Source organism: Microtus oregoni, unplaced genomic scaffold (assembly GCF_018167655.1).
Source record: "Microtus oregoni isolate MIOR12 unplaced genomic scaffold, Mior012 000047F_ref0000412, whole genome shotgun sequence".
NCBI lineage: Eukaryota > Metazoa > Chordata > Mammalia > Rodentia > Cricetidae > Microtus > Microtus oregoni.
Genome location: NW_024543221.1, coordinates 5,495,206 through 5,510,385, shown reverse-complemented (window position 1 = coordinate 5,510,385; position 15,180 = coordinate 5,495,206). Strand labels below are relative to the sequence as shown.

Genomic DNA, 15,180 nt, shown 5'->3' with positions numbered 1-15,180 from the left:
CACTCTGCAGACCAGACTGGCCTCAGACTCACAGAGATCCACCTGCCTCTGCCTCCTGAGTGCTAGGATTAAAGGCATGCACCACCACTGTTGGCTAACTCTTTACAAGTTGTTTATCTGGGGTGTTTTGTTCCAATCCAGGAAAACTGACTCGCTTAGAGACTGACTGGGTTTTAAAGTCCTCGTTTGTTTCTCTGCGCTTCCCTTCATCCACAATACACTGAGAGAGAAAATGGTCTCTTTCTCAAGAGACTGTTGAGGGTAACAGAAGACAAGCGGGAAGCGTGGAGACCGGCATAGAATAAGAGGTCAGCATGGAACAAGCTGCAAAGCAGCTTCTGAAGAGGAAAGTGCTCCATCGAAGCCACTGCCCATGCCTACCCCCAGCATCTCCCACAACCTGAGCAGGAATGGCACTTCCCTGATGGATGGGGAAGAGCAAATGCCTGTTGCTTCCTTTTCCTCTAAGGAACGGAGCCACCCCACAAAGCGTAATTCATCACTGCTCCTCAGGATCCCACTCCCTCTCACAAGAAGATACAGGTGGGGTCAGTGTAGGAGGAAGATGGTGTCACTCTCACCCACCCCGACTCTGGGACTGGCCAAATGGTGGCATCAAATTCAGATTCAGTAGGAAGCTATTTGTTGTTGTGGCCAGAGATCCGTGGGAACCTTGTGCTTCTCATGCATTTATCCCGGGCTTTTTAGATCTACAAACCAGGTTCAGATGTGGAATATTCCCACCAGAGGATGCAACTAAAGGATTGTTGAAGATGTAGATGCTGCCATAACATGTGGAGCTGGCACCAAGAAACACAGCAAGAAACAGAGCCACCATTTTGGCAAGGGAAGAGACACTGACCATCAGTTGAAGGGAGGACCCATAGACTAATGGGGATCAGAGAAGCCTGGCCTCCCCAAACCCCTTTACCCATGTTGGTGCTTTGATAGTGAGTAGGCGAGCCAACAAGACTCCCTGGGGACCGCAGGTTGGAATGAGGTTCTGAGCCTTCCGCCCTCTCCAGGAACTTCTTTGGATGGAAGCTCGCTGCCTCCCAAAGCCATGACCACTTCAGTAGGGACAGTGGTCTGAGGACACAGCATGCGCCTTGGAATCTTTGAAAAGGCCACATCATGTTTATCTCCTCCCTCTACCAACAGCATGCTTCTCTCCACCCCCTCCTGCTGGTGCAGATGCTCAAAGAGCCTCCAAGGAAGCTGTGAGCGGGAGCTCCACTCTGGGCTTGCTGCCCAGCGGCCTGCTGTGAAACTCTGTTCCCCTCCCACACAAAGTGACCATATCCAGTCTGGAGCTCTGTCTGGAGCTAGGATGACACTGGTCCACACCTTCCTAGCTCTGCCTTAGCTCAGACTCGGAATACTGACAAGAGATGGGGCACCATTTATTGGAGAGATTTGAAACCCCAATAGTTCTTCTGATGAGGAAATCTGGGGAAGGCACTCTAACATCAAGTAAATTAGCACAGGACCCTGTCAGGGGATGAAGTCAGAGGAGCAAGGGCGGGCTCAGTCACTGCCAGAAGAGAAATACTTCAGCACCTTCTTTCCTCAGTGGTCTCTCTGAAAGGCACCTCTCAGCTAAGGACAGACCCAGAGTCACTGAACAATAACGAGGGACAAAGTCTTCACACACACACACACACACACACACACACACACACATCTGATGACCTCTTCTTCCTCGTGGCCCTTGACAGTGAAGACTAGGCCGAAGAACTTGGCCTTTGGGGCAAGAGTGACCAATGCTTGAGTCCCATCTTCTGTACCACTACCTGTGTGACCCCGCGAAGCCACATCACTTTGCTGAGCCTCCCTCCCCACCTGTAAAGCAGCAGTAGCCCCTCGCAGAGCTGGTGCGAGGATTTAGTAAGCTAATGTATGTAAAGCTCCTAGCGCACAGCCTGGCTCTCAACCATTAAGCTTCTTGATGTGACGAGTTATGACTGGTCTCCTGGTAGCTGATTTCGGTCGCTTGCCACTGCGCCAGTTCTAAATGGAGAGACTGTTTACTCTTGAGCAAGATACGATGTCAGTTTCAGCAGCTATATGAGGCAGGGAGCCAGCTAACAAGCACAGATTATTTTTATCCGCCATGTTTGCATTTGAGATGTTGCTGATTTGATACAGACCAACCCTTCCTGTCTGGCCTCTGCTCACCCACATTGTGGGAATTACATAACTTCACTTGACCTCAAAGAGTGTGAGGCACTTGGCTCCCAATGAAGGAGGAGGCAGGGCTCTACCTAAGACCTGAGGCCAGGGTAAGGAACCAGCTGAGACTGTGGTATAGTCAGGGCTAGGCTGTCACTGGGGGAGTACCACTCTATAAATGAAATCTCCTTTGTCCAGTTGTGAATTTGGATTTGTTGACCATTTAAGCAGAGTTCACTGTAGGACAGCAAGGCCAATAGTTAAAGAATATGCTTTAGTCCAAGTAGAGGGAATGCAAAGAGAAAATATCACATGCATCGGAGAAATCAATGCTCACGGCTTCTCCTATCAGAGGAACCCACCTCCTTTCCAGCCCCTTCATCACCGTCTCCTTCAGGGTTGTATTAGCAGTAGAAGCTTTATCTACTCTGTCACCATCTTCCCCCGTGTGTCCTGACAACCCTGGGCTCCAGCTTTGAAAACACAGAAATGAGCTTGGCCTAAGGACAGAATGGGATGAACAGGGTCCTTGACTTCGCTCCCACCTGAGAGGCTAGTCTGTAGGATCTCAGGACCAAGGGTTAGTGTATCGTAGAGGAAAGACTGTTTTGGTCACCCAGTGAGTGACTCTGAGCTCCTCTGACCCTAACTCCTCCCAAAGCCACACTGCAACAAGCCGCACGCCAGGATGAACACCTAGGACCAAGATTGTGGCTACATCTTTTGGCTTTTTCTGCTCATCACCCCTGCTGCTGCTCCAAGGGAGAAGCCTACAGTTGATTTCTTTGCTGGAATCTTCCCAAATGATTTAGGGTTGATGCTCATGACCTGTGAAATGGATGCCTCTGACCTGTGCTGATGGCACGCAGAGGTGAGAGGCCCAGGTGCTCACAAGGACTGTGGTGTGGTAGCCCTGACTTTTGTGAAATTGTAGTTTAATCACCAGGCAGGAAATGGACACTGACCTCGCACACACATAAACACCCTGTAGCCCTTGCCTTCTGGATCACATTGCATGAGCTTAAGATGGGATCCTTGGACAGACTAGCCAACAGAACAGTGGTTCTCAACCTGTGACTAGTGACCCCTTTGGGGGTTGCATATCAGATCTCCTGCATAAGCAATTCATAACAGTGGCAACATTACAATTATGAAGTAGCAACAGAATAATTTTATAGTTGTGGGTCACCATGACATGAGGAGCTCTATTAAAGGGTCACAGCTTTAGGAAAGTTGAGAACCACTGCATAAGAACAATACGCCTTTAATCCCAGCACTCGGGAGGCAGAGGCAGGCGGATCTCTGTGAGTTCGAGACCAGCCTGGTCTACAAGAGCTAGTTCCAGGACAGGCTCCAAAACCACAGAGAAACCCTGTCTCGAAAAACCAAAAAAAAAAAAAAAAAAAAAAAAAAAAGAACAATAATAATGTTATCCACTGAGTGCTGTCCAGTGCATTGCTTCAATTTGCCCAATACTTCTTTCATTTTTTTTTTGACTGCCAACATGTAATTCACACTGAAGAAGACCTGGAAATTTCAGGGCCACATAAAGCAGAGACATGGCTGTATCCTCCAAGCACCAAAGCACCCGGGACACCCAGGCTATCCTGGTGGCATGCATCTCTCTGCAGGAACAGCTTGGACACATTATCTCCCAGGTCACTGCGGGGAAGTTAGTAAGAGGCTGTACCACTTCAGGATGAATCAGGGATTCTGCCCAACTGACCACTTTCACCAACTGTGGGCTCTAGCCAGTAAACAGACACACCTGAACGTTGCCCAAAATAAAACTGGATGCGCCCCCATTATTGATGTGCTACAGCTGGAAACTCCTTAAGATGTCTGTTGTAGTGAGGAACAGATTCCTCAGCAGAAACACTGAGGAAAAAGGCAAGGGTGCTAGGTGATCCTATGTCCCGATGGCTTGAAGCCACAAAGGGAGATTTGTTAAATTCTAAGATTTTTAAAAATTTTTTCCAAAACTCCTATGAAAACTGGCATAGCTTTTGCCCATTTTATGGCTAAAGAAACTGTTGTCTAACCTTGCATTGCCATAACAAAATACCCAAAGGATACCGACTTCTCAAGAGAAAAGGATTCCTTTCTTTAAGTTCCAGACCAGCATTGTGTGTGTTGGTGGGGGGGGGGGGGGAATCATTTCTTGTTGGGCCTCTGAGAATGGAAGTTGTCATGGCAGGAGCACATAGTAGCTCAAAACTGCTCACACCATACGGCAGGAAGCAATACGGAAGAGGAAGAGACCGGGGTTCCATTAGTTCACACCTGAGGACCTCCCATAGTGCCTCACCTTCTGAAGGTCCACTGTATCTCCCCCCTAGGGACCAAGCCTTAACTACAAGAGCCTTAGGAGAGTAACTCTGCTGAAACCCAAAGAGAACTTGAGAAGGGTAAGGGTCTCACCTACATCACACAGCTAGCCTGTGGCAGAGCCAAGACTGAACCCTCAGCTCTAGAGGCCAGAGTTGACACCAGAGATCTCCCTCAATCATTCTCTACCTTATTTTGCAGCTTATAAATTTAGATAGTCCTGGTCAACAAGCCCCAGGGATCCTCCTGGCTCCACCTCCCAGACCTGCAGTTACAGCCATTCACAGACACACTGCAGTTACAGGTGTGAGCAGGCACACTCACTGCAGTTACAGGTGTGAGCAGGCACACTCACTGCAATTACAGGTGTGCACAGACATACTCACTGCAGTTACAGGTGTGAGCAGGCACACTCACTGCAGTTACAGGTGTGAGCAGCCACACTCACTGCAGTTACAGGTGTGAGCAGGCACAATCACTGCCATTACAGGTGTGTGCAGGTACACTGCAGTAACAGGTGTGAGCAGGCACACTCACTGCCGTTACAGGTGTGAGCAGGCACACTCACTGCAGTTACAGGTGTGCACAGACACACTCACTGCAGTTACAGGTGTGCACAGACACACTCACTGCAGTTACAGGTGTGCACAGACACACTCACTGCAGTTACAGGTGTGCACAGACACACTCACTGCAGTTACAGGCGTGCACAGACACACTCACTGCAGTTACAGGCGTGCACAGACATACTGTAGTTACAGGTGTGAGCAGGCACACTCACTGCAGTTACAGGTGTGAGCAGGCACACTGCAGTTGTAAGTGTGATCAGGCACAGTCACTGCAGTTACAGGTGTGCACAGACGCACTCACTGCAGTTACAGGCGTGCACAGACACATTCACTGCAGTTACAGGTGTGCACAGACATACTCATTGCAGTTACAGGCGTGCACAGACATACTCACTGCAGTTACAGGTGTGAGCAGGAACACTCACTGCAGTTACAGGTGTGAGCAGGCACACTCACTGCAGTTACAGGTGTGAGCAGGAACACTCACTGCAGTTACAGGTGTGAGCAGGCACACTCACTGCAGTTACAGGTGTGCACAGACACACTCACTGTAATTACAGGTGTGCACAGACACATTGTAGTTACAGGTGCAGTTACAGGTGTGTGCAGGCACACTCACTTCAGTTATAGGTGTGCACACTCAGCTTTTTATGATTTCTCAGATCTGAACTCAGGGACTTGCGCTTGTGTGGCAAGCACCTCACCAAATAAGCCATCTCCAGGTCCCAGACACCCTCACGCCGTATATACGCTCACACGACACCCGTGGACTCATCTCGCCATCCTGTACTGACACCTGAGTTCCAGCTGTAGTCTTCCAGCCCTGCTGGCTTTGGGCAATCCGGTCATTTGATCAACTGCAGTGTCACCTGGGGTACCTTGATTGGCTCAGACCACTTCAAAATGTCATATAAAGCTATGAATAGGTCAGAGTCATTCTCCCCAGGACTCTCTGGAAACCCAAAGTTTTGATATAGAAACCATGAGTTTCCTGAAATGAGAGGCTCAGGTCACAAACTGCTCTGATCCTTGTGACTGCCTGAGCCTGCTTCCTTTCCTCAAAGGGGTAGATGGGGTAGATGCTCACCCCAGTGTAGCTGTGAATTATTCAAACCAGAATGATAATCCTATAAATAGAGGCACAGGTCTGCCTCTGCCATCATGTCCTTATCTTAAAAAAAAAATAAGGACCTAATAATAATAATAAGGACCAACAACTCCACCAGCTGTACTTTTTTCAATAATTTCTAGCAAAATTAATGAAATATAAATACTATTTTGTAATTAGCCCAGCTACCTGTGACAACTAGAAGAAATGGACAGGGCTCAATACCAGCAAAAATTCAGAGTCCCTAAAACTCATTTCAAGCCAGGGTTGGCAGCAAATGCATATCATCCCAGCACTTGGAAAGTAGAGACAAGAGGATTAGAGTTTAAGACTATCTCTGGCAACATAGCAAGTTTGAGGTCAGATTGAGCTACGTGAAACTGACTCTATTTCATGCCCCCAATTCCTCTAAATAAATAAATAAAGGCTGAGGAGATGCCAGAGCCAGGAAAGTACTAGTGCCAGCATGCTGACCTGCGTTTGGATTCCCAGCACCCATGGAAAACCAGGCAGAGATAAGAGGATGCATTGGCCAAATCGTTTTATCAAACTGATGTGTACTAGGTTGAGTGAGAGATTTCTGTCTAAAAGGATACAGCAAAGAATAGTAAAGAAAGACACCTGACGCTGACATCTGGTCTCCACATGCATGCATATCCGTGTGCACATGACGCTGACATCTGGTCTCCACATGCATGCATATCCATGTACACATGACGCTGACATCCGGTCTCCACATGCATGCATATTCGTGTGCACATGACGCTGACATCCGGTCTCCACATGCATGCATATCTGTGTGCACATGACGCTGACATCCGGTCTCCACATGCATGCATATCCGTGTGCACATGACGCTGACATCTGGTCTCCACATGCATGCATATCCATGTGCACATGCACCCACACCCACACCTGCACATAAATGAACATACATACACACACACACAGAAAACAAAAAAATTTAAATAGATAGGTAGAGGATAGACACACAATAGATAGATAGATAGATAGATAGATAGATAGATAGATAGATAGACAGATAATAGACCTAATTCCTGCTGATGCATTAACCCAGTCCCAGGGCTCAAGCATGCCCAACAGCCAGACTCACCAGTCACGTGGCTCATTCCCCTGCCCTGCACTTCCTTGCCTGCAGCCATAGAGTGTGTTGCCAGTTTGTCTGTGGGATTATCATGAGGTTTAGTAAAATAATCCAAGTGAGGTACTCGGCCTGGTGTCAAACAGGCAGAAATGTGTAAATGTAATTAGAACCATTCAATTTAAAAAAAATTACTTTCAAGAGATTCACTTCTGCATCCTGAGGTAGAGAAGTGTGTAAATATGGACCTCTCTGGGATGGGGGTGGGGAGTGTTCCAGAACCCCAGCAGATACCCAAATCTTGGATGCCCAAGTATACATAGAATCCCCAGAACCATAAAAGTGCAAATAAAAAATGCAATAGCTAAGTATTGCTTATAACCACATCTGCACACACATACACACAAGCACACACATGTGCACTCATGCACACACACACACACACACACACACACACACTTCAAGATGACTTATAAACCCTGACATAATGTAAATGTCATGTTAGTAGTTGTTACACTGTATTGCTTAGGGAATCATAACAAGAAGCTTGCATATGAAGGAACTCAGGACTTCGAGGGGTGCACCCACACACTGAGACAATGGGGATGTTCTATCGGGAACTCACCAAGACCAGCTGGACTGGGTCTGAAAAAACATGGGACAAAATCGGACTCGCTGAACATAGCGTACAATGAGGACTATTAAGTCAAGAACAATGGCACTGGGTTTTGATCCTACTGCACGTACTGGCTTTGTGGGAGCCTAGGCTGTTTGGATGCTCACCTTACTAGACCTGGAAAGAGGTGGGAGGTCCTTGGACTTCCCACAGGGCAGGGAACCCTGACTGTTCTTCCGGCTGATGAGGGAGGAGGAGTTGATTTGGGGAGGGGGAGGGAAATGGGAGGTGGTGGCAGGGAGGAGGCAGAAATCTTTAATAAATAAATAAACTTTTTAAAAAAAGAAGCTTGCATATGCTATGTACAATTTTTTTTCCTAAATATTTTCTGTTGAATATCCCTGTTGAACACAGGGATGCAGAATCAGTGGATTCAAAGGGCCAATTGTAAGTCTCCTTGAGTGAAGATGGACAAGATGGGATTTGGCTGCGGGTATTATCAGTGGCTTCCTGGGGCACCCAGATGTAAGCATTGCTTCCTTGCTACTCTGTTGCCTTCTTGTCCTCACGCCCCAGGTTTACACCTTTCAGCCTCCCTCTCTTTATTGCCTCAAGGCTGGTGGTACAGCGATACAGCTATGGTAGGATTCTCTTCAAACCAAACACATTATGTGACCTCTGGATACACCCTCTTGGGTCTACTCATTTCTAAGACTGGCCCTAGCTGAGGTTATAGACCCTTATCGGGGTAGTGATGCAGGAGACACATCTGTATCAGGGCTAGAATGACCCTTGAAACCAAGATGGGCAAGTCTTCAACAAGGTCTTCTCGGTCCCTGTTTTTCCAGGGAACCCACCGTCTTAGCAGCAACCATGCTGCCCCTGGGGAAGCCTGCTGGTCCCCTCAGAGGTGGTATCTGGGCAGAGGTACCAGGCAAAGTCAGGGGTAAAGAAAAGCCCAACCATGTTCTCTCCAGCCCTTTGCTTAAAGCCCGTGGTTGTGTAGGGCTTTGATGTACACTAGGATCCTTTCATCATGCCCTGTTTTCTGCAGGTCACACGCTCGCCCCGCCTCTGAGCCCCACCTGCATGCCACAGTCTCTGTTCTGCTTGGATCCTCTGGCCCCAGTTTGGAGCCCGAGGACAAGAGACTCCAGGGGTTTTTATTCCTCTGCCAGGTGTCAAGTTTCTGTCTTGACAGTCCAGGTAGGGGAGTGGTATTTGGGGCCAGAGCCGCAAGGTTCTCGTCTGACCTTGCTAGAGCCCAAGCACTCATCATACACACCCAGTTTAACTCTAGGCTACCCAAGGGGTGGAAGGTGGGATGGACAGCAGAACAACATCCAGCAGGGAGCAAAGCTAGGTTGGGGGACTTCATGAAGAGTTCCCTTCTTCTTATAACCCCCCATTAGGGCTTCTTGAGCACCACCCCTGAGGCTGCATGTATCAGAGCCAGGCTCCCCTGAGAAGCCTTCCCAGCCCTCTCGTGTGCCTCACCAACAGCTCCTGGCATATTCAACGATCACAGCACAAAATTTTACACCTCGTGGCTCTCTTGTTCCTTTGTATGTGTGAATTTTCCTTTCCTAAAAACACTTACAGATCTTTTTAGGAACAAGAAGCCTGTCTTACATTTTTTTTAAATGCCTCACAACAGCTGTTAGGGTGTCAGAGAGCTAAAGACACTCAATAAATACCATCAGAGGACAATGAATGGTTTCGGAGCGGGCTATCATCCAGCACGAAGCTTGCACCCAAGGCTCAACACTTTGGCTGGATGAGGAATGCATGAAGGAACGAACGCCCTCCCCCGCATCTCCTACTTTATTACTGCAGTCCTCGCATTTGCTACCGTGGTTTTCTGAGAGACAATAAAAAATATAAAAAGATAGAATGAAACAAAAATGTAACGAAGTGGATGACTTCATTTGGTAGTTAGAGATAGCTCCCCTCCCTAGGGGGATTCCTGGCTCCTGGTCCTCTCCTTTGCTGGCAGGAATGGAGGCACATACTTGGAACACGCATCCCAAACACCCATGCACTTGGGCTTTTACGTGCATCTCTTTTCACACACCCCCTGCTTCTCCAATAGCTGTAAAACAAGCCACGGGATGGCACATTTTAATATAAAAACCCGAGGCATACATTTAAGTTGGCCCTCGGAGAGAAAAATCTCTCATAGTACTTTAAGTGCTTTTAGCTGCGAGCTGCACCCTGCACACAGAGATTTCTGTTTACTAATGGTGGCAATTAAGGCGGAGTCTGAGGCTTCACAATGCTGCTGCTTACTCCAGCAGATATGCTAATCAATTTTCCTGCCACACATAATTTTTGACTCTAGCTCAATCTGCTGTATGTGGTATATCCCCAGACTAGGCAGCTTCTGTTCTGTGATATCCCTCTTGTTGGTCATACCCAAAACACTGCTTGGCAGTGACCAATGAAGCTCTGGACGATATCTGAAATGACGGGCACAGATATGCTAGCCATGTAACACATGACCTCTTCTGTTTTCTCATTTTCAAAAAGAAGAAGAAGAAGAAAAACACGGATGCTGCTGCGATTGAGTGTACGTGTTTGCATAAAGCATTTAGAACGACTGCTCCACGAATGCTCATCATTGTGGGAGATATCACATTCCAGTACACTGGTCGTGGTGTTAGGGAGAAATGCAACATGGCTCTATTAGGCCATGAACACTATTGGACGGAAAGAGAGCAAAGAAACGACAAATCCTTGCCTTCCCACTCCTGGTTCCTCGGGGTGTTTGCTTTCCCCGTGTTTGTAGAATTGACTGGTGCCTGCAAACCAATGTCCTCTTGTATTTCACCCTCCAAGAGGCCCCTCAGTGACATTCTCTTCCTGGACATCATGTCCACATACAGTCACCCCACCTCCAAGGCTACATCAGAAAATGCATCATGATATTTCCCTCCTTCTCTTGGATCTTTCTGGTGGAAGCAATGTGCCCACTATGAGGAGGGGTAGTAATAGGGACACAGAAGCCTCTAGCTGACACCTGGGAGGGGCCACCATAGATGCAAATCCCATTCGAGTTAAGATGTCAGATGGCTACAGCTGGCCAACATCTGGACTTGGGGCTCGAGACATGACCTGTGCCAGAACCTCCCAGCAGAGCAGTTCCAGATCCGTAGCTTGTAAAAACTGTGGTATAATGAATATTTGCTGCTGCATACAACTGGTTTGCAATGTAACTTATTGCACAGCAATAGATTCTAATGCATTCTTCAGTGCACACAAGAAGGCCTGAGTACTTACTCTAAGAACATTAGCATAAGATAGAGAAAGGAGACCCAAACATGCAATTCTAGTTACTAGGAGACTGAGGCAGAAGGATTACAAGGGCTACAGAAAGTTTGTGGTAGGCATTGGCAACTTAGCAAGGTGCTGTTTCAAGATAAAAGTCACAAAAGGGCTGAGGTGAGGAGATGGGGCTCAGGGGTAGGATGCTTACCTAGCATTTGCCAGGCCCAGGGTTCTGTCCCCAGCACTACACATGTATTACCATGTCCCACATCCATACAAAGGCAAAGGAAAGAAATGCAAACTTTTGAAGCATTTCCTTCATTTTCCTCAGGGACATAGAGACTGGCCCCAAGGGTTCTACAGTGTCCTCTGTCCGTCACGCTCCCATCTCTCCACAAGTGTCTGAAGACACAAGCTTTAGCACAGGTGAGTTAGGCAAAGGCAAAGACTGGACTTTTCCTTCTCACAACTCCTTCTGGGAATGTAGTCTCAGAAAACTTCTTAACTCACTAACGAGGGGCAAGAGGTGAGCCTCCAGGGCCTGTTTTATTCAGTTCAAGGTCTAGGGCACAAGTGTGAGGGGAGGAGAGTGAACATCCATGAATGTTTGTGCCCCGGGAGAGGAAACACAGCAAGTGTGAAGACAAGAGCCAAGAGGAGAAGAGGGTTAAAGGCCAAAGGCCCCCATGTTAATGATTCTTTTTTGTTCCTTCTGCCCCGTCTCTGCTACCTTAAATAACTGCTAGCCCTGTATGATAGGTGAGATGCGTGCATCGTGAATTGGAATGGAGGAAGGGCTGAGCCTTTGCATCAACACCTGTCTTGGAATCAAGATGCTCAGCAGCTCTAAAGCACAGAGTGTAGGAGACCAGAGGCGCGATGGCATTTCCCCGAACTGTAATACAGGGAGGGAGGGCCTTTGGGATCCCCGTGGACATCCTGCATCAATGAAATGTCTGGAAGGATGAGAAGGAGGGAGGAAGAGACGGAAGAAAGGGGAGAAGGGTGCATAGAAACAGATGAGCTCTCCTAGGAACCTCCTCCTTATCATTGTATAGTCAAACTTCTCCGTGGCAGAAATTTTGTAATTATTTATGGAATAAATGAATGAGCAAGTGAATAAACAATACACAAACAAATAAACTGATCAATTAACCTGCAAGTAACAATCCGATGTAAGTACTCTAGCTATCCACTCAAGCTATTCACGCAGGGCTACAGCGGGCCTAAAACATCTGCCTTTGCTTTGTGAGCTTACACAATTTATCATTACAGAGATATCTATCGACTTACACACTGTCTATAACATAATGCATCATGGCTTACAAAAGACATGATCTCTCCTCCTGGCCCACCAGAAAAACGTTTGCATTCTGTTCTCGCTTTCTGAAGTCCATCTAGGGGCAGTCGGTTGCAGAATGGACACCACAAACCAATGCATGGGTCAGCCTGCAGGAAGCAGAGCTCAGAGGCTACAAAGGATCTCGCTTGCGAGATTAATGCTTTGCAATTCCCTTCCAACATTGCTTTAAGGTTCTGGAACCAACCATGCCACTCTGCTCTGCCTATCTGAAGTACACTGTCACAGGTGGGGTGTTTGAGTCTTCCACCCGTGAAGTTCCCCATCAGCCACACAGACTACATCCCCCACACAGCAGCTCTGCTGCAGGGCACCGGCTGCTGCAGATTAGCTCAAGCCCACTGTCTTTCTTCCTAATCACATGGAGAATTCCAATAAAAAGGAGATCATTCCAACGGCAGCTGTCAGCTCCGGTGCGGTCCTGGTAATTACCACCTTGTCAGATCTCGAAATCCTCCTGCAGTCCACGCCACAGTGCTGAATCCGTCTGAATTTATGAATTATTTGCAGAGATAATGAAAGCTATCAGATTCCTTTTCAACTACATTCAAAATGAAATTAGCCTGCAAGGCCATTAGGCAAAGATCCTCGCACCCTTAAATAGCAGACCTACTCCTTTCTCCAGCTAGACCACCGCCTCCCCCTCTTCTCACTGATGTCTCAGAAGGAGAGCGAACTAAAGGAACCACCTCATTAGAGTATGTACATGCTAATAAATGTGCATTGTGTAATATACAAGCATGTACGTACATGCACTGGACTTGAGGAGCCATACCTTTAGAAAGTGTGCATATTTTTATGAGTATACACACATACATGTATGAGTATGTGTGCATATGTATGTGTATAATGTATATATGTATGTGTACATGTGTATGTGTACTTGTGTGCCCGTGTGTATGTGTGCTTGTGTATACATTCATATGTTTATGTATGCGTGCATTATATGCACATGTGTGTATATGTGCATGTATTTGTGTGTACAGATAGATGTGCACATGTATGTTTATGAGCATACATACTTGTGGGTATGTACATATGTATGTATGTGTGTACATGCACATATATTGCACTAATTTCTTTTTTATCATTGTGACAAGATATCTCACAACTTAAGGGAGACTCAAAACTTTATTTTGGCTCAGAGGTTGGTAGGGAATTTATCATAGCAGAGAGGCCTGGCCGCAGGATGGACTCAGCCCATGATGGTGCATGACAGAGATCTTCAAAGGTAGCTGAGAAGGAAGCAGAAGCAACAGGCCAGGGAGGGCATACCCTTCAAAGTCCCACCCCCATCAGTGACTGCTTCTGCCAGCCATGTCCCAACTCCTAAAGGTTCCACGACCTCTCAGAAAGTACAATCAGCTGGGGAGTAAGTATTTAAACACACGCGCCTATGGGGGACATTTCAAGTGTGACCCATAACAGTAAACATGTATATGTGCACATGCAAGTGTGTATGTGTGTGTGTGTGTGTGTGTGTGTTTAGACATATGTGTATAACTATAAAAACTACTCATTCTGGATTTTAGGAGGATAAGGGGGTTAAAACAGAATTTTATTTTTTATTCCAGGCTGGCTTGGAACTTACTGTGTAGCTCAGGCTGACCTGAAACCCACGCAGTCTTCCTGCCTCTGCCTCCCACATGCTGGGGTTTAAGGAATGAGCCTCTACAGCTCAGCTAACAAGCTGCTTTTCAGTTCAAATGGGATGGTATTCAACATCCTTCTCAGTCTCTCCCCCTTTCAATGCTCACTACCGAGGGTGACAATGTGGAAACCAATCCTTGAAAACCAGACAAAGAAGCTACCATGACACTAGGGTTATTCTTGGTCTTCCCTGCTCTTTCCATTGATTATGTGGTAGGTGATTTAGAAATGTGTGACTCTAGCCTTCTTCTTAAAACCCTCCCTACCTTCTAAACATCTCAGCAACAAAACGACTTTCTAGCCCAATGTACCAGTGGCAGGAGCTGCCACGCATTCACCAAGCAAGCCCTGCCTCCTGTGTGGGTGATCAGGGGCACACAACTGAATTCTGGTCAAAAGAAGAAAGAGGGAGAGCTGAAATACCATTTCCAGGCCCAGTTCATCCAAGCTGTGCCACAGGATCTCCTAAGATTGCTCCCTCCTGTTGCTGAGCAGAAAGAATTCTGTAGACCTTGGGGCCGTAGAGGCTGTGAGATGGAAGGAGCCTGGACTGGAAACTCAGGTGGAAGCCACAGGTAAACCTCTACCGAGTCTGGCGTTTGCCTTGTCCCATGCTTGGCCTCCACAGTATGGAGGCTGAACCAACCCTGGTCTATGTTCTGGTTTCTACGCTGAGGCTGAGGAGGCTACACCTGCACCATAGGGGTGTGTGAAAGAGGCTCTCTGCTCACACAGAGAAAACTTCCAGGAGGGCAGGGTAGGCCCTCAGACAGGCGTAAAGATGGCTCAGAGGGCAAAGACGATGCTGGAGTCTGCTTTTGTTGTACTTACGGGGGTAGATCCAGGCATGGATCCCCACACATAGTCAGTTTTCTGTGGTTTGGGCTTCTGGGTGGTGTAAGAGAAAGGAGAGAAAAGGTAGTGAGAGTGATGGGCATGGAAGCTGTCAATCACCAAACATGAAGCCAAACTCTCTATTACTCTGTAGCTAGGACTGCCATAGTCAAC

At 47.4% G+C, this 15,180-nt stretch overlaps 1 protein-coding gene across 1 annotated transcript in view; it reads right to left on the bottom strand.

The window, feature by feature from the left end:
• Positions 1-7,331: 7,331 nt before the first annotated feature.
• Cnih3 (cornichon family AMPA receptor auxiliary protein 3) overlaps positions 7,332-15,180 on the bottom strand; it is a 114,079-nt gene continuing 106,230 nt past the window's right edge. The window contains exon 7 of the transcript XR_005972619.1: positions 7,332-7,360. The gene's annotated coding sequence lies outside the window, so the exon portion shown is untranslated. The remainder of the gene's footprint in view (positions 7,361-15,180) is intronic.